Below are 19,477 nucleotides of genomic sequence, written 5' to 3' on the forward strand. Positions count from 1 at the left end.
CTGGAGACGAGCAGCCTGCCTCCCTGACCTGCACCCTTTCAGGAACAGGGACCAGACAGATACTGCAAGAGAGTTCAAGGAGATGGAGAAGCCTTGGGAGCATTATATTTCAGAGGAGGGTGATAGTCTTTATACAATATGCATACTGCTTCAGACTGCTCATATGAAGAATATTTTCTCTTTTGCTTTAAAATTCTGCAGAATGCAAAACCTCGACCTTTCCTTCCTTGGGAGTAGTTATGTCACTCTTTTGCCTATGCTTAGGACACAGCCAAGGAAATTTTCCTAATTATCCAAAGTGGTTAAAAGATGCATAGATAAGCAAACCCCCCAAAATTATAGACTGGGTAATCTAAATGTCTCTTAAATGCCCTTCTCCATTAGTATATTTTAGGAACTCTTGATTTCCTGTGAAGGTATAATCTATGTTATGTATTTCATTTAAGATGAAAGTCTCTTAAATGTGCCACAGTGTGTTCTGGTTATCTAGATTGATTTAGAGGAGATATTTAGTCACAGATAGGTTTTTTAATTTTAAAATATTTGCATTTTGGAAATATGGACAGCTGAGCGCTGTTAAATTTCTAACACAAATTACACTCTGATTGACTCTTGGTCTGCCCTGCCCACCCCTTCCCCCCTGGTTGTGTGTTACCTCCACCTGCCTGGGCACATACCGGCATGCCGTGCTGGTGTGACGCTGGAGCTCTTTCTGCTCTTGGCAGGAGGCATGCAGGGTGTTTTACAGAGACCACCCCAGCCCGTTTCTGCAGCAGGTGTTGGAATAGATGTGAAGGAAAAGAAAAAAAAAAAAAAAAAAAAAAGCCCAATGGGTGTGTTAAGACATGCAAGAGCAAAGTGCTTTGTCAAGCTGCATGACTTCTTAATCTTGGGGAATACCAAAACAAGTGCAGGGAAAAGTTAGCCATTTTCAAGAACTGATTAAAAAAAAATCATCTGTTCATCATCTGACTCTTGTGTCTGTTAATGAAAGGTGCCATATGAATTTCCAAGTGGCAGGGAACATACCTAGGCTGTGGGAGGAAAGGGAAAGTGGCAAAGAAAGGGACTTTGCAGGTTACTTGCTTTGCAGCTGGGGCAAAAGGAACAGAGGTGGTTTTTCCAGAAGAGAGAGAAGTGCTTGCAGAGACACAATTTGTTACTTTCCTCATCTCCACAGAAATGAAGAAATCCACAAAGCATTTTTTAAAGGTTTCATTTGTGGTCCTGCTTCCCTCTCTCAGCTTTGTTCCATTTGACAAGTCCCTGTCCCCTGCCAGCTCTGGGAAAGCATTGCATTTCAGGATGTGAGGCATTACTCTGTATCTAAATAGTCTGTTACATGAGCTGTGATTCAGACCTTGAGATGGTTTAAGTTTGTGTGTTGAAATGAATGGAGCCATGCAGATTTTCACTGGCTCGGGATCTGTTCTTTTGTGTGTTTGTTAAAAGTAAAGGCTCTGATTCACCAGTGAGGTTCTCCCTCTCGGGGCATTTTCACCGGCATAGCACCGGGGTGATGCAGTTTAAATTAATTGCACTTATATAAATCACAGGAGTGTAAGCAGTTAGCCCACTGGCTGAGCTGATTGAAGGATGTTAGGAATTGGATAGAAGGCATGTTATTACATGGTCCTGAAAGGATATTAGCAGCACATACTACCTGAGTGAGGTCTGCTGTCAAAAAAAGGGAGAGTCTGCGTGAGGAGTGGGTGAGTCAGAGCAAACAGGTGTTCTGGGTGTTTACGGCAAATGTGGATGAGAGGGCACTTGGAGATGTGTGGCATCCATCCCCATGCAGGAAAGGCAACACAAAGGTCGAGTGCAGAATACAGGAGGTTTCCCCTCCTTGGAGGAGCCAGCGAGGTGTGGAGGGTGGCGGGTGACTCTGATTGATGGTCGCGCTGCCTGCGGGCAAAGCCTTGCACCCACCTCCCAAAAATCAGGCCTACAGCTTCCCTCTCACATTTTACAAGTAGCTGGTCTTTTAGGGATTCTTTATGTTTTCACTTTGAAAGCTCACGTAAAGCTGTCTTGTTAATGCCACTGTGCTGCTAATTGCCACTCTGCAAAGTGCGTAGGAAATGATCCAAGCAATTCTGCTGCCTGAAACCTTGGCATGTGCTTTGCAGCAACTAAATGATTAGGACCAGAGCTTCACCCCTACATCAGAAATGGCTTTTTTTTTTTTCTTTATTTTTTATTTTTTTTTAACATCAGGTCACTTGTTCTTGTGCGCAGATAACAAACTGTGAGCTTCACTTTAGTCTCCCCGTTTCAGGCAGCTCCATCAAATCCCTTTCCCTGTCAGGCTTTCAGAGAAGGCCTGTAACTTTGTTACTTGGAAATGGAAGGGTGCCAAAAATATGTTTATTATCAAAGAGGGAAGAAGAGCCCAAACTAAGCCATCAATAGCTTAGATCTTATGACAGCATTAGTGTCCCTACCAAGCATCAATACAAAAGTGTGGATCAGAAAATGTTAAATATCTGGATAAACCAGAGCAGAAATAAGAAAAACAGTTTCAGAATATTAAATGAGTTATGTTGGATCACTCTTCCCATATTTCTCAGTCAGTGTTTTTAATCATTTTGACTGCCACGGGGTCCATGGAAGGCAGCACAGTGAGGTTTGGAAGAACCCCCAGGAGGCACTGAGCCCAGCAGAGCTCACCAAAAATAGCTCTGGAAGGTTTATTGATGCAGGTGACGACTTCATCCTGCAAGAGGTAGAAGCTCGAGTAACTCACACCTACAGAATAGCTCTTGTAATTCATAAGCCTCCTACATTTCAAAGGAAAGTGTGAAATGGTTAATATGGGAAAAAGAAAGGTGGGTTTTCAGTAGCCAGTTGAATGCAGAGCATATCAACTCAGCTTCAGTGTTACCCTATGCTTTCATATTTCCCTCTCAGTGCCAGCTGATATATCCTGGAAAGTAAAGACATGGTGTGACTTTCAGAAGCAGGAAAACTTTAGTAGCACTAGAAACTGAGGAGTACTTCAAATGTGATTGGATTGGATGCCAGAGGGAAATAAACCCAAAATTAACAGAGTAGAGGGAAAATAATTAGGCAAGGGTGTTCTCTTCCATCACCCCACTGTGTATGCCTTAATAAATTTTGAATCAAATGCTAAGAATGCCTTTTCTTTCACATTTTGATCTTCTTTCCAAATACTGATGTGAACTATCAGCAGAAATGGCAGCAAATTTAATGAAGGATTGTTATGAAGTCATGTCAAATTCCAGTCTTTTAGGCCCTATGTTCAATAAGGTCACAATAAATCCGTGCATTTTGGAAGATTTTCCACAGTCAAGTAAAAAATCTCCACATTGTGAATATTTTGCACCACTAAATACATTTCTTTTCTAAAATCAGTAACTTTGCTTGAGTTTAGGCATTTTTAAGAGATGGTGATTGAACAGAAAAAGTCTGATTCAGTCTGAACTTTCTAACAAGTCAAGGCCCTTCAAAGTGTCTCTTAAAGATCCATGCCTGTCTATATTTTATGTATATCTATATGAAAATAACTTTCCTTAAATATAAACTTGAATTTTGTAATGGATGCAGATTGGTTCCTTTTGGATCAAGCAGTTCAAACAGTCCTGGCTTCTGTGTGCCACTCTCCTTCACACCTGTGTAACTTCACCGACTTAAGAGGGGTCATTTTGGAGTCAAATTAGCCAGCAATGAAGGAACCTGGTCACAGTTCAATTTTCCTACATTGTTTCTACATGAAGATATTTTAACAATGGGCCAAATTCCCCTGTCACTCCCATCTGTAATATCTCCACTGGCTGCAGCTGACCTATTTCAGATTTACTCAAGCAGAGCTGAGATGTGATTCTGGTCTAATGAACACAACCCTGTTTTTGTGTGTGGTGCTATAACAAGCATTGGTTACCCAAAAGCGTGTTACATCCCAGGCCATCGCACTCTGGAAAGCAACTCCGACCTTCCCGCACGCCTCTGCGTTGTCCATGCGAGGAACAAAAGGATTGGGAGCGCTGCCCTGGGGATGCAGGGAGCGAAGCGAGGCTCGCACGGCGTTGTGTGGTCGGAAGGAGCCACCTGCTGGGCACCGGAGCGGCTGACTGGGATGGATGCTCCCGGTGCGGAGCCAGCGCCGGGCCGGCCGCCCCACCGTGCGGCCAGCCCGGGAAATGGGGATGCTGCCGCACCGGCATGGAGATGGATGGATGGATGGATGGATGGATGGATGGATGGATGGATGGATGGATGGATGGATGGATGGATGGATGGATGGATGGATGGATGGATGGATGGATGGATGGATGGATGACCGCCCTCCTCGCTGCCGGTAGGGGCTCTGGGAAGACAAGGACAGAGTGCCGGCAGGGGCAACCAGATGGCTAAATCCTATCCCCTCTTTTATTATACGACCATCTACGACTTGCGTAGCTTTGCATGGTTATTGTTCACTGCCTACAGCAAAGTGAGACACGAAGGCATCATATGAGACTGCCTGCTCTGGAAAATGCACGTGTCTGTGTGTGTGTGAGCACCCAACAGAGATCATAGAGTGGTTAGTGTTGGAAGGGATCTTAAAAATCATCTAGTTCCAGCCCTTCTGTCATGAACACAATTACCTAGACGAGGTTGCTCAGATCCCCATCCAGCCTGCTCTTGAATACTCCCAGGGAGGGGGTATCCACAACCTCTTTAGGCAACCTCTTCTGGTTATATTAAAAATTTCTTCCTAATAGCAAATCTGAACCTATCTTCTTTTAGTTTGAGGCCATTTTGTCCCTTGTCCTATCGCTATAAAACCCTCTAAAAATCCCACTCTTTCTTGCAGTCTCCCTTTAGGCACTGCAAGGCTCCTTCAAGGTCTGCACAGGGCCCTCTGTAAACACTTATTTATCATGTGTTGTACACACTGCATTACAGTCTACAGCATCCTCACCAGGGGAAGCAGAGTGGCAGACACTGATCTCTTTTCTGTGGTGACCTGTGACAGGACCTGAGGGTCTGAATGGCCTGAAGTCATGTCAGGAGATGTTTAGGTTAGGTATTATTAAAATGTTCTTCACTTGGAAGGTGGTTGGGCACTGGAACACATTCCCCAGGGAAGTGCTCTCTGCACTAAACCTGACAGAACTCAAGAAGTGTTTGGACAATGCCCTCAAGCCCATTATATGATTTTTGGGGCTGTCCTCTGCAGTATAGTTAGTATTTCTGTTTCAGTAGAAAGTCATCCTTTTGCTGTGTAAACAAAGGATGAGACCTGCTAGATTTGCTGCAGTGTCACTCTTCTGCTTCATCCTGAGGCCTAAGCACCTTCTGCAATCCCTGCTGCTTAAAACAGCAGTAATGCTGCAAGGCTGGTTCACCTGTATTGCCTGGTCTTCATTCCCTCTCTAACTTCATCTATTGCTTATACACTGTATTGCAGGCAGATGCTGCACTTGGCTATTCTTATAACTTCTAACATTGACTTAATGAACTTCATCTTTCTCAGGGACCATTTGGAAGTTGCCAGGGCCCCAGAGATTTCTGGCAGTGCAGCTCTCTCTTCTCCTGAGAAGCAGCTTCTTTGCGTTTAGACTAGTACTCTGCTCCTGGCTCTGTGGAGCTCGATAAAGACATCCTCTGCTATCTTCTTAGACAATAATTGTTGCCAGCTGCAGGCCTGGTGTCTGAAAGTCCTGTTTTGTCTTTATCTGTTATCGCTGCACTAGCTTTGAGGGCAGGCTGATGTCTGGAGCCTTTTTTTTTTGCTTTCCTTCAGCAGTACCTGGCAAAAGACGCAGCGCAGATTGCAAGGGACTGGGTGGTTCAGCATGCCAGAACCTATTTTAGACATTGCAACCAGAGACTTTTTTAGTTCCAGACAAATCAAGCAGTATATCTTAAGGATTAACACACAGCGACTTCTTTGCAGGACTGTGTTCCCTGATAGGAGGTTTCCCAAATATCCAAGGCATTTTTGAGGGCTTTCTGCCATCATAAAAAAATGCTAAAGACTGCAAAAATGAAAAAAAATACAGCTGCCAACTCTGTTTTCCATGAGTTTGAGGGTGTCTGGGCTTTCTGTTCTTCCCACATCCTTCCTCAGCAGCTCCACCAGACCTGAGGGATGTCTGTAGTTTGAGTTTCTCACAGGTCTTGTGAAAGCCTTCATCTGATTACAGTATGGGCTGGAAGAATTGATCTCCTTACAGCACATCTCTGTTAGGCTGATAGAGAGGGCACCAAAGGACTTTCATCTTTTCCTTTCATGGTGTGGACAGTCAGACACAGCATTTCAGCTGAACTGCTGGTTGGCTTTACTAATGTTTTGTGGCAATGGTACTGCCTTTGCATCAACTATTGTACATTTCAAGTAATAGTAGCTTAGTTTGTTAGTTTGTTCAATTTCTGTGTAAACAACTGGCTTCAAAAGTGTTTTATAGCACATTATCACCTTGGCCACACTTCTTTCCCCTCATGTTTCGCTACCTCTTGGTTGTGGTGGGAGTAAGCTGCAGCTCTCTGCACATTGCCTAGAACTGGATATATCATTGATCTCAAAGTTCAATTAAAACTGTGTTGGCATGGCTGAATACTCAGCTGAATTTCTGATGATATGTCTCTCTAGCATACTTTTCCATGGTCCTGAATATTTCTTCTGCAATAGGTCAATGCTCATGTACTTTTCCTGTTCTTCCTGTTTAGAAATATGCTGGATTAGTGTTTCACCAATATTCAGCTCTGCAAGGTGGTCTGAAGTGCACAATGAATGACTGTCTCTAGGGAGATCATTTTTATGTCTCTAATACTGCATGAAAATTCAAAATCAAATTTGTGATGAAAGTACTTATTTTTTTTTCATTTTGGGGGATATGAAACCAGTGTTTCTCTGCAGTCCTGTTCTGTTTAATACTGCTCATTCTTCCCCAGAGTTGTGACTCGATGATGAGGTCTCACCAGCATCTCAGAAGCCTTCCCCACAGAGGCTGCTGAGGATTTGCATTTTGACTTGTGGAGTGTCTGTGTTATAGGTAGTGCCTTTTCCTCCAATTCTTCATATTTTAGTTCTTAGTAAATTGTATCTTTTAGCTTCACTGCTATAAAAGACAGAGTGGCAGATCTTTCCTGAACTCACCAGTGCCAGTAGGATTTGTGAATAAGATAGATCAGAGCACTGAGAAACCGCATTGCCATGGATGAATTGTGTATGTACAGATACTGATATATGTGTTTCTACATGGAAGAGATTGGAGACTGCCTTGAGGCTTAGGCTCACAGCTGACTCATGCCTTCATGTGTAAACTGGCCTAAAGTAGGGTGGCTACAGCTTAACTGTCTATTAGAAACAGTCTTATGAAATGCTGAAGGATGTCTAGACCATAGCTGAGAGGATGCTAATGCCTACTCTCCAAAGCCATGATAGGAAAATGCTAAAAATGAAGCTGTTCAGACATTTGCAATCCTGCACTTTGCCTCTGTTTCATCTACTAATCCAGACATAGTTCATATTCCTGAAATCAGGCTGATTCTACATTGAAGGAAATATTTGCCAAGATGTTGAATACAGGTATATTAAACAGGACAAATTTCTCTCTAGTGTCTCATACACACATTTCTTTATAAATTCTTTTCTTCCTAACAAGTTATATGCATTGTACTGTCTATTGTGTACTGACACATATCTATTCAGAAGAAAAAAATAAGAAAAAATATTGATTTATGTGTTTTAGTCAAATTATGCTGTAATTTTCTTAGATGCAATTTCAAAACTTCAAAATCAGCCAGTAAATTTCTAAAATTCAGGTTATAGATTTTTCCACTGCTATCCCTTTACTTTAAAACCTCGTTGCAGCTTCGTCCACTATTATGAACCATCTGTTTCAGTTTATTTTGTATCAGTTAAGTCCTAGCCTCTTACCCATTGCTATCTTCCTAGCCTCTTACCCTCACAGCTACAGGGAAAGTCTAGGTGCTTGGTAAATGACTTAAAGAAGATATAGATATTCATGACATCTGGGGAGCAGCTACTATTGATCCCAGATGTCTCACTGCTCTTCATGGCAGATGTGATAAGAGGAAAAATGATGAGTCCCATGTTATAAGCAACACCAGGAAGCAGAATGAGTAACCAGTATGACCAGCTTACATCTTTTGAAGTGGAAGTAATAAAGACTTGCAAGAGGAGGTGGCCTGTTGCAAAATCACAACTAGCAATCATTCTCTGGCTGGTATACTTCACTAAAGAAAGCAAACATTTTGCAGGAACACTCTATATGTGATAGCCTGCATTTCAAGTGGAGAGGTGTTTGAACCTTGGAAGAGTCACATCCTTCAAACTTTAAAATTACCTTACATCTTTTTCACTCATGATAGAACAGGAATCCAAACAACAGGTTTTCAAGATGAAAGGTAACTCTATTGTTAAGGCTTCATTCACTTCATCCTGAGAAAAGTTTCATGTTTGATCAACCTGAGAAACAGGTTCCTGCTCTGCAGCAGATTCCTGCTGTTTGTGTATCAGCTGATGTTTCTCATTTCTAAAATGGGGCTTATGACATTCCTCTATTTTCTACAAAGTTCTTAGGACTACTGCTTTAAAGCACAGACAGCATTAATAAGGATATTAGTAGTGCCTTGGAGCAAAAGGAATTCTGGAAGAAAATTCAGATGTGGATGAGGAGGGAACAGAGGGAGGAGGAGAGAGATGTAGCTTGAATGTGCAGCCTGAAATTCCTTCAAGGCTGTGTCAATTCCCTCCTGCCCCCAGAAGCAAGAGGTGGTGCTGTGTTATTTTGTGCTCCTCCCTTCTGCCATTCTGCCCCTGTATCTCTTGTACTTCTTGTGCACATGTTCTTACACAGTGGCAGAGTTAGTGTGAAGTGCACAATGAATTATTGCTCCTCCTCTGGACTTGTTCCAACAGGTCAACCTCTTTCTTGTGTCTCTGAGGTACCTTTTTAAGAGATTGTACCCAGGACAAAAAAACCCCAAAACCACACACACAAAAAAAACAACCCAAAAAACCCCTCTCTCAAACTAAAGCTGAGGTTTTAGTTCCTCTGCCTCCTGAGATATGAATGAATAGCTCCTGTCATGTGCTATTGCATAATTCATGACTTGAAATAACTACAAAATGCTTTGTTGAAATTTTACAGATCAACAAAGAAAATTTTCATTGCAGAATTCAGTTTAGAGCATTGATAAACACAAAATATAGAAAAGAGAGGGCCTTCAGGGCCTCTAAGAGAATTGCTTTTCACTTTTTCTTTCCATTCTTGCAGTTTTGTTTTCTCATTAATTACTCTTAATATGTGAGTCAATATTTATGTGGGTAATAACACTGGCTGTACCAGCTGCTAGAAATTGCTCATTTCAGGCAATTATCCCCATGCAGAACAGATTAATTTGAAGGGAGGTTTATGCTTTTTTAGTGACTTGAACAGGTTGTAGAGGCTGATCCTTGAGGATGTGAAAAACAACTTTGCCTTAAATTTTACTTGATCTGTGTCTCCACCAGCAGTTACTGTCAAATTACCTACATTCCATAGGGTGGTTTTACTTACTCAATCATCTTTTATTATGGAATGAAATGATGTACCCAAAAATAACTTTATGTTCAAAGGCAACTTAAAAAACAACAACCAAAAAAATCAAAACAGAAACAAAACCCTAATAAAATGAACTAATACTGAAACAGCTTTAAAGTCCACTGAAAGTCAGACTGAGTGGTATAGCATGTAAAAGCAAATATCTGCTGTTCTAGGCATCTCCCACCTACCATATGAGTTTGATGTGCAGATCAGATATTGCTGTACAGTTTATTGTTTGTGGACTGCTCTTGCAGAATTTTTGTTGGGATTCTTTGTGAAATGTACAATGATAAGAAAGTTTCATGCAGTAGAATCAGATAAATAAGGAGAAGCATACCCATGAGAAAAAAGAATGAGCAAACCAAATAAATGTCAGGCTATTGATCTCTCAGATCATACAATGCCTTTGAAAAAGACGATGTCTCTTTCAGGTGGCAGAGAAGTCCTTTCAATTCTACTTTACTGACCTCTAAGTGTCAGCATAATACTGTGGACAGGAATTTTGCCACCTGAATTGCTTTAGGAGCAGTATTTCAGTTCCTCCAGATTCCTCAGATGTCCCTCAGATGTTCCTGAGTGAACATCTCACTTTTAAAAAAATTCCTTTTTCTTTCAGCATCACTGTTTGGAATTTCCATAGCTTCTCTATCCTAAATGGTCGTACATCTTTTTTATACATTTCCTTGGTTCTTTACATTTTGTTCTTCTGTGAATGGTTAGAAATTTTCTCATATGAAAAGATGAAAAATGAATGTGCAGTTCTGTGTAACTGTAAAACCTGCCTTAACACTTGAGGTGACCTTCCTTTGCCAGAGTAGCCAGGTATATCTGCAATGTGATGGGAGAGGGATGCAGCAGGACACCTTAGGGATATTTTGCATAAGCCTGACAATGATATCAAACATGTGCAGCAAATCACTAAATCTGGCCTTTCTGAGGAGTGTGGTGTATTATCATGCCAGCAGAGCCAAGCTGATCTGCACGTGCACTGCAGAAATCCCAGGAATGGCAGCTGCATTGAGCAACTTGTCCTTCACCAGCCTAGAGGTCACTAAAAAAGGTGTATAGTCCTCACATTTCATGCAGACACACCTTCCTTTTGAGAAAAGGGGTTGCATCTGAGAAAAGCCTGTGACATCTGGTCGGCAGGGATGGAAAGTCAGGTAACTCCATTTTAGTGATGGAATACCGAGGCCATTAAAAAACCACAAAGCCAGCAAAAAAACCCAAAAACCCCCCGTATAGGAGTGGAGCAGGTCTATTAAAAACAAGAGTAACTATGGAATAATATTTCTTTTTCTCAGCATTATTTTAAAGCCATCCTTGAAAGAAGGTGGTTCCATCAGCAGGCCTTTGGTCTGCATGCACTTGGGAAAGTTCCCAAGTGCAAAGGCAGCTGTGATGGACAGCTACTGAATAGCACATTTTGCTATGATTCATGTAATCAAGTTACTTCTCCACTTATACGCAATGTCAACTCATGTGATACCTCATGTCTCAATAAAATATAGAGAATTAAGCTACCTGCAGAATTTGAGTAGCATTTGAGAAGACATAATAGCACAAAAGATCAAGGGGATTCACTCTCAAGTAGTGTCAGGGATGTTAACAAAATTACCAGTGAAGAAGAAAAAATGAGTCAATGATGAATAATCATGTACTATATCAGGTAAGTCAAGCCTTTGTCTCTGCAGTAATTAACTGTTCCAATGATATGGGCTGGCAATGTAATGAGGAAGCATCAGTGAACATGCACTAATTACATTTGCTTTCAAATTCAACAGAAGCTGAACAGCTGTTTGGTGCAGTAGGCAAATTAAGTGCACTAGTCAGATCCAATTTTGAAGTGAATCCTTGATGTCACTCAATGATTAATGTGTAGGCTGAATGTTTAATGGCATGATTCAGCTAAAAAATACTTTCACTCCATGTCTTATTATCTTTTGCTCTCTTGATCACACCTTCCCTGTACAAAAACCCACTTTTGGGTATGTGTGTGGAGGGGGTAGGAAAGAAGCAGCTGAAGAAAGTGACTTCTTGTGCTCTCCTTGCAGATGTTTCTTGTCAATCATTTGTGGAGAGCAGAAGAAGAACAGAATTTATCCTCTCCTGCTGAGAAAGCAGCTGTGGAGATAGCTTGCAAGACTTGTAGTTATAGCCTGTACCTGGAGCGTGCTGGACCAGAGGTAAGCTAGGGCATCCATCAGAGGAAAGAACTGTTCCAGTTCACTGGATCACATTAAAAGGCATTTTAAGTAGGGAAGGAAAATTTTAACAATGTTATGTTAACACATGAACTCCTCAGCAATTGACTGAGTGTCTCCATGGCCCTCACCACTGCATCTCCCTAGCTTTTCTACTACAGCCCCAACTCCTACACTAGGGACTAGGACTCTGGGCTGGAGTAATAAATTGTAATAACGTATTCTTGCTGTGTCCTGCTATTTCTGACGAACATATTCCGTATTCTCATTGTCCTGGTTTCAGCTGGGACAGAGTCGATTTCTTCTCAGCATCTGTTACAGTGCTGCAGTTTGGAATCAGGATGAGAATAATGTTGATAACACAGTGATGTTTTAGCTGTTGCTAAGTAGTGCTTACCCTGAGCCAAGGACTTTTCAGCGTTTCATTTTCTCATGCTCTGCCAGCGAGCAGGTGCACAAGAAGTCAGGAGGGAGCTCAGCCAGAACAGCTGACCTGAACCAAAGGGATATTCTGTGCTACAGAATGTTACACTCAGTGCACAAACTGCGAGGGAGGGGGCTGGTTGTGGGTGGCTCACCTCTCCTGGGACACGAGGGGCGTTGCTTAGTGAGTGGTGAGCAATTGTATCAAACTGTTCTTATCTCAACCCACAGGTTCTAAAATTTTCTGATTCTCCTCCCTGTCCCACGGGGGAGAGGGGCAGGGAGTGGTGGAAGAGGGGGCGTGAGGAGTGAGGCTGCCTTTTTGGACTGCTGTGGTTTAACCCCAGCCAGCAACTGAGTCCCACACAGCTGCTTACTCACTTTACTTGAAATGAAGTGAAATAGAAAAATAATACAAATAATGAAAAGGAGAAAGAGAGGAATAAAACACAAGAGAGACAAGTGATGCACCATAGAATTTCTTGGGAAGAACATGGGAAACTGAAAAGTCCTTGGCTTAGGGTAAGCACGCCTTAGCAACAGCTAAAGCAACATGATTCTCAAATTAAACCCAAAACACAGCGCTGTACCAGATAATAAGCATAATGTTAACTCTATCCCAGCCAGAATCAGGACACTGATATGGTGCACTATTTCTGCCTAGCTTGTAATGAATCTGGAGGGAAGGGATGCCATCCATTGACAGACTTGAGAGTTGGGCCTGTGCAAACCTCATGAAGTTCAAAAAAGCCGAGTGCAAAGTCCTGCACCTGGGTCAGGACAATCCCAAGCATAAATATGGGCTGGGTGAGAATGGATTTAGAGCAGCCCAGAGGAGGAGGACTGGGGGCTGTTGTTGGATGAGAGGCTGGACATGACCTGTTGACCTGTGCTTACTGCCCAGAAAGCCAACCACGCCCTGGGCTGCATCGAAAGAAATGGGCCCAGTGGGACGAGGGAGATGATCCTGCCCTTCTACTCTGCCATTTTGAGACCCCACCTGGAATTCTGTGTCCAGCTCTGAAGCCCCAAACACATGAAAGATGTTGACATTCTGGAGGAAGTCCAGAGGATAAAAGGCCTTTAAGAGGACAGAGGAAGAGGCCTGGAACAGCTCTCCTATGAAGACAAGCTGGGAGAGTTGGGGCTACTCAGCCTGGAGAGAAGACTTTGGGAAGACCTTACAGCAGCACCTAAAGGGGGCCTGGAATAGGGCTGGAGGGGAACTTTTCATAAGGCCATGTAGTGATAAAGGAAGGGGGAACAGCCTTAAGGTGAAGTAGGGTAGGTTTAGGATTAGTTATTTGGAAGAAATTCTTTATTGTAAGGGTATTGAGGCCCTGGAGCAGGTTGCTCAGAAAGGCTGTAGACTCCCTGTCTCTAGAGGTGCTCAAGACCAGATTGGATGGGGGTCTGAGTAATGGAGTAGTGGAATGTTCCTTACTCATGGCAGTGCTGTTGGAATTATATGATCTTTAAGGTCCCTTTCAACCCAAACCTTTCTACAATTCCATGGTTCTATAATTCTATGATTGATAATGTTTAATTTCTGGGGTTTTTTTCCATGCTTCACAAAAAATCCCCATCTTGCCATTTGATTTGGAATGGATGGGCACTGGTCAATTAGAGCTGAAGAATCACCACAGCTGTTTCTGATCTATGTGAAGGTTCATAAGACAGTCAGAAAGCAACAGGTGGACACTCAACCATGTGCATTGTTAGAGAGAAACACCTAGGATTTACTTAATTAAAGCCTTTTCTTATTTGCATTCAGCTTCTCATAATGTATGAGGGTAACTCCATAGAAAAACACTAGGTGTAATGAATGGGATAATTCATTATCCTTGTATTATCAAAGGGACTTTCTTGGAGAATGACATGTGACAAGTCATTGCCTTTTGTCATCTGAAACTAGAGTTTTGGTCTTTCTCCATGCCTTGATTGGCAAATACATTTCCTTTATGACTTCAGCCCTTTTGTGTTTGTCACAGTGATAGACTCTTTTTGATAACTTAAAATATTACTTTCAAAAGAAAAAAACAATCTGTCTGATAGGTGAATGCTGGCTTTGAAAATTAATTACTCATGGTCAGATATTCTTGTTTCAGGGCACTGCAGAAAATATAATATATGGCATTACATTCAACATTCTCATCTGGGTACTACTTCCCTCAGAGCTCATCAGCAGTCCTGCTCTAAAGCATGACTTTGATGTAGGTGCATTTTTTAGCTGCATATAGATGAGAATTAGTTTTAAGATTATTAATGAGTCTACAAAGACAGAATCATGGCAGGGAAAGACAGAAAGCAGCCTGTCATCCTCCTTTCAATTGTGTGGTTTCCAGAAATGAAGTAACTTGAGTGAATCATATAGTATTCACACTGTCAGAGGCAAATTTATGGTCCTACAGTTCTCTCTAAATGCAAATACTGGGGCTAGATCAGTACTTTGCTAAAGAATCAGATATTGGCAATGTCAGCACATACTGAAAAAGGCTTAGTTAAAACAGTTTTAGTGGAATCAAGCTACATCTTTAAAAGTGATGTCCTTTGTCATAGAACTTTGGTTTCTCTAGTTTCATGGCAGCACAGAAATCCAGGAATAAAGAAGTCACTGCACTTCCTAGATGTTCCCTTCTGCCCGCACAACATAGGTACAGAAGAAGAAAAGGTTATAGAGACTTGCTTAACAAACACAATGTTGTAGTCAAGGTATGAAAATATGGTCTGCTAGGCAGCACTGAACCTAACACTGAACCAAGTCACATCCACCTCTGAAAATAAATTACTAATGCTTTAAAGAGCTCCTTGAAAGTTAAGCTGAAGGTCTATGGAATTGATCACCAAACTTAATCACAGAAAAATCCAGCAGCCACTCTGCTGAAATACAAATATGTGGTGGCAAACTGCCTCTTAGAGGTGTTCATGTGTAGATATATGATTGGGTGATCAGAGAGAACTGGCCTTGAATTAAGGGGACTCTCTCAACCTTCAGTTTATGATACTGAGTTTGGGATTTCCTCCTGAAAGCCACTCCTTCAGTGAAGAAGATGAGAAGAGTACCTCCTGCCCTGCATGGCCTGGCCAAATTACATTATTTCTGTCTCTTATAGCCTGTGACATAGACACACAGGGGACAATACTGGCAAAACAGAGAGCCTAAAGTTAAAGAAGATTGTATAGGGAGGGTTTGTAGGGAGACCACGACGGAAAAACATCTTTTACTTCTTTTACAGTGAGATAATTCACTCCATAATTTTTTTATTGAATTATCTTTGGAACTGTTACCTTTTGAGTCTGCCTTAAAAATATTTGTGTTATGTGGCTTCTTATTTTTCATCCATTATTGTGTCTCAAGGTTTCATGAGGAAGGCTTTCGCGTAAATTAGTGTGCAGCATTTATATCTTATCATATGTTACTTATTATGCCATTAAAGAGTGAGAAAGAATAACTCCTCTATGCCAAAAGAAAATCCTTCCTATAGTCTTGCCAAGTCAACAATGTTTGAAAAGAGGAAACAATTTAATGGTAATTAGGATGTAACACCTACAGCTTTGCATTGATCTGCACAGAAATTATGTAGGCCAAGAGAAGACAAGCAGAATGCAAGGATAAGGATGTAGCATCTCTGAGCCAGCAGAAATCCCTGTGCTTAACTTCCTTCTCAAGGGCTGCTTTTTCCTTAAGGACGCCAACATACAGTTTGTGAAAAGAAAAGGGCTTTATCATAATGACAAATGAACAGCTATGTAATAAACTCTCTGTGCATATACAGACATATGCTACCCATCTCTCTTTTGTTAAAAAGTAGTGACTTGATTTTATCCAATCCCAGAAAGTGTACCTTTTGTTAAGACTACTACTAGCCCCAGAAATTTCAATGGTATGCTGTAGATTGTATTAGGTTTGAAATTTACATGAAAGTGTTGGTATTTTGTCTTAAAAACCAAGGAAAAGATTAGCTTAATGGCAAAAATGCACTTTGAAATAGGTATTCTCTCTCCTCACCAAAATGGTTATATAATGAAACTGAAATACATGAAAATCTGAAGGGAAGTGAAAACAGACTGAAAAAGATAGGGTGACACAGCAATACAAACTGAGGTGGGAAATATCACATCGGAGAGATTACAAATGAAATTAAAGGAAAAGATAGTACAAGATAGGGGATACAATGTCAAATGACAAAAGTAGACATAACCATTAAGAAGATGGGGGGATGCGGGGAGATAGTGATTGAAAAATGTAGCGATGTAGAAGGATGTAAAAGGGAACAAAGACAAATTGCAAATGAAAAGGAAGGAGTAGGTAAAGGAATTTAAAGATGCTTATGTCCAACGATATTAAAGGGAATATTTAAATACAATGTTAAAAAATCTATAGATATACACTACTTAAAAAAAGTAGGAAATTAATATTGCAATGAAATAACTGTGTTTAGAAAGATTGCCTTCTAATTTGTGTCTTCAGAAAGAGATAGAATGACAAAGCTAAAGAAATTAAGCACATCTGGAAGTTTTCCTTCCATGAGTATAGCTAAACTAAGATAACCTTATGTTGATTTTGGAAATAAGACTTTTCTTACCAGCCCTTATATGTGAAATTCTCTGAGGAAAAAAAAAAGGGATGCATATCACTTTGTTAATAGTTTGACTTCAGAGAAGCTGTGCTTCCCAGCTTTTGCATGACATGAAATGAATTTTGCAGTCCCAGAGTACTCAGGAATGGATGAATTCCAAATCATGTAATGTCTGTGAGACTGTGATAACTCATCACACTTGGGAAATCCACCCTTTTTTAAACCTATGAGTGTAATAAAAGAAGGGAAGGAGAATATATCTAAGCTGCTGTAGCAGAGGGGGGTATTGGATGAATTTTGTAAAATATAGCCACTCTGCCTGTGACTGGCAGTTCTTTTGGATTTATTTATTCTAAACTCAGAGAAAAACCAGAATTGCTCCCTAAATGTTCCAACACAGACTCATGTGTGTCTCTCCGTTATATATAAGAAGAAAAAAAAAAGATGAAGAAGAATATTTTTTCTGAAAATAGTATCTCATAAGCAGTAAGACCATGAAACAAAGAGCATGTTGTTGCAACTGATCTTTCCCCTGTGTGGAATCCTGCATTTAAAGTTATGAAAGCAAGATACGACTGTGTTTGCCAGCATATGACTGTCTTGTGATTCTTATATAGAGAAACTTCTGCCTAAACTTTGGAAAATCAGTTAATCTTTAGTATGGTTTGATATGTCTGAAAAGAATTATGACTCATAAAATACATAATCCATTAGCATTGATATACAAAAGTGATGCATTTTGCTTTTGCATTCACATTGTCAACATTTCCATGTGTTCACTACAGAAAAGTAACTTTCTGTTAGGAAGCCTCTAATTCTAGAGTGAAACCTCAAAGAGATCCAAAACAAATGTTCAAAGTTTTAAGAGTGTAGTATTTTCGTATCTGCCTGTCCCATTGGCCACCTTGAATTTTTGTTTATTGAGATCAGTTTTTTACATTTTAAACTTCCTTTCAATAAGAGAGACAGAGCAATCACATTTACCAGTCACATATTTATGTATACAATTTAGAACAAATATTCTGCTATAAAACCAGTAAAAGAATAATGAAAAATTAAAGCTTTTTAAGATACTCAACAATATCTATACAATTTAAATCCATAATTCACTCATAGAGTTCTGCCATTATTTACAATGCAGAGAGATTACTAAAACTTAGATTTACTCGCTATCTGCCTATGTGACTTTCTGCTTTGGGAAAAAAACAAGTGTAAATCCTACTAATATAAAAGATCAATACCTACAAAAATGGAAATGTTCATCAGTTTATATTATTGCTGCAACTTTAGCCAATATATAATAAAAAATATTATATATTTTTTCTATATAGGTATAGAAAAAAAGCTACACCTATAGCTGTTCATAGGTATGCTATAGCTGTAGTGCAGTGAAACTGTGGCTTCTCTACCTTAAGCTGCCAGAAATTGTAATTTAAGGCTCAATATATTTTCTTTCTATTATTTTGTACTCCTCCAAATTTTGTTCTAAACTTCCATTGTGATGCACAGAAATTTAGGTTTGTTGCCAGCCTTTAATGAGGTCTATCAATACACTTCTGGATAAGAGTGAGGAAATGCCATGTAACTCAAAAATTTTTTCTGTTTTGAGAGTGATCCTCTTCTTCCACAAGATAGATGTATGTACAATTCACAGGAAGAGGCCTTGCCCATTTGTGCTTTTTTAACATAGAAATGCAGTTTGTTTTTGAGGCTCCAATACTTTGGTGATAGTGTAAGTGAAGTAGCACTTGCTGTCTGTTCCCACTCATACTTTCTGCCAGGAGCTCTAGAGAAGGTCTTATCAAAGGGTGAATTAGGTTGGCCTAAAGCACATATTGTGATCACACGGTGTGGAGCTTAAGACTTTCCTTCCTTGTTCGCTAGAGTATTGTATGAATTTTGTACTATTTTATAGAGTTTTTCCAATGAAGTCTTCATGTTATGTGTGGTGGCATCACAGCTGTGCACTGTTCTATCAGCACAGCAGTGTACTCAACACAATGCATCAACCCTCAGGCTCTGATCCCTTAGGATTTTTTACCCTGCAATTTAATGTATTTCTTTCTGGATGCCTTGCTTTCAAAAAAACCCCAAAAATGAAACTAAAAACCAAACAAATAGACCCCTCCCCCCACACAAAGAAAACAAAACAAAAACAAACAAAAAGCCCCAAATAAACCCCCAAAAAACCCCAACCAACCAACCAACCAACCAACCAACCAACCAACCAACCAACCAACCAACCAACCAACACAAAAACCTCACCACAAAACTAAAGCTAAAACCCCCATTTATTTTATTGGTCTTCTAGGTCAGAGAGCCAAACTGCATATTTGACATGCTAGGGGGACACCTTACTGCTATCTCATACTAATACCAGTGTTGATATGTTCCTGCCTTTCATAAAGTGTTCTTTGAAAGCTATTCACCAATTTTGTTTTTAGCAATGAGCTAAATGAACACCAAAGAATAAAACCAAGAGGAACGAAAAGAAAGGTAGAAATATGGGTGCATCTCTAAAGTCAGCAACATCAAAAAAGAAACCTGAACAGGCCGTCTGCAAAGCCAGAGGCAAAAAGATGATCACTGTATTAAAGCTCACATCTGCTTCAGCACGTGACAGGATCAGCTGCCCAGCCACACCAAAACACTTCGTCGCACAGCACTGTATTGGAAGACCTGAGTGCAGAAGTTCACAGAAGAGCTT

Source organism: Ammospiza nelsoni, chromosome 1, assembly GCF_027579445.1.
Source record: "Ammospiza nelsoni isolate bAmmNel1 chromosome 1, bAmmNel1.pri, whole genome shotgun sequence".
Taxonomy (NCBI): domain Eukaryota; kingdom Metazoa; phylum Chordata; class Aves; order Passeriformes; family Passerellidae; genus Ammospiza; species Ammospiza nelsoni.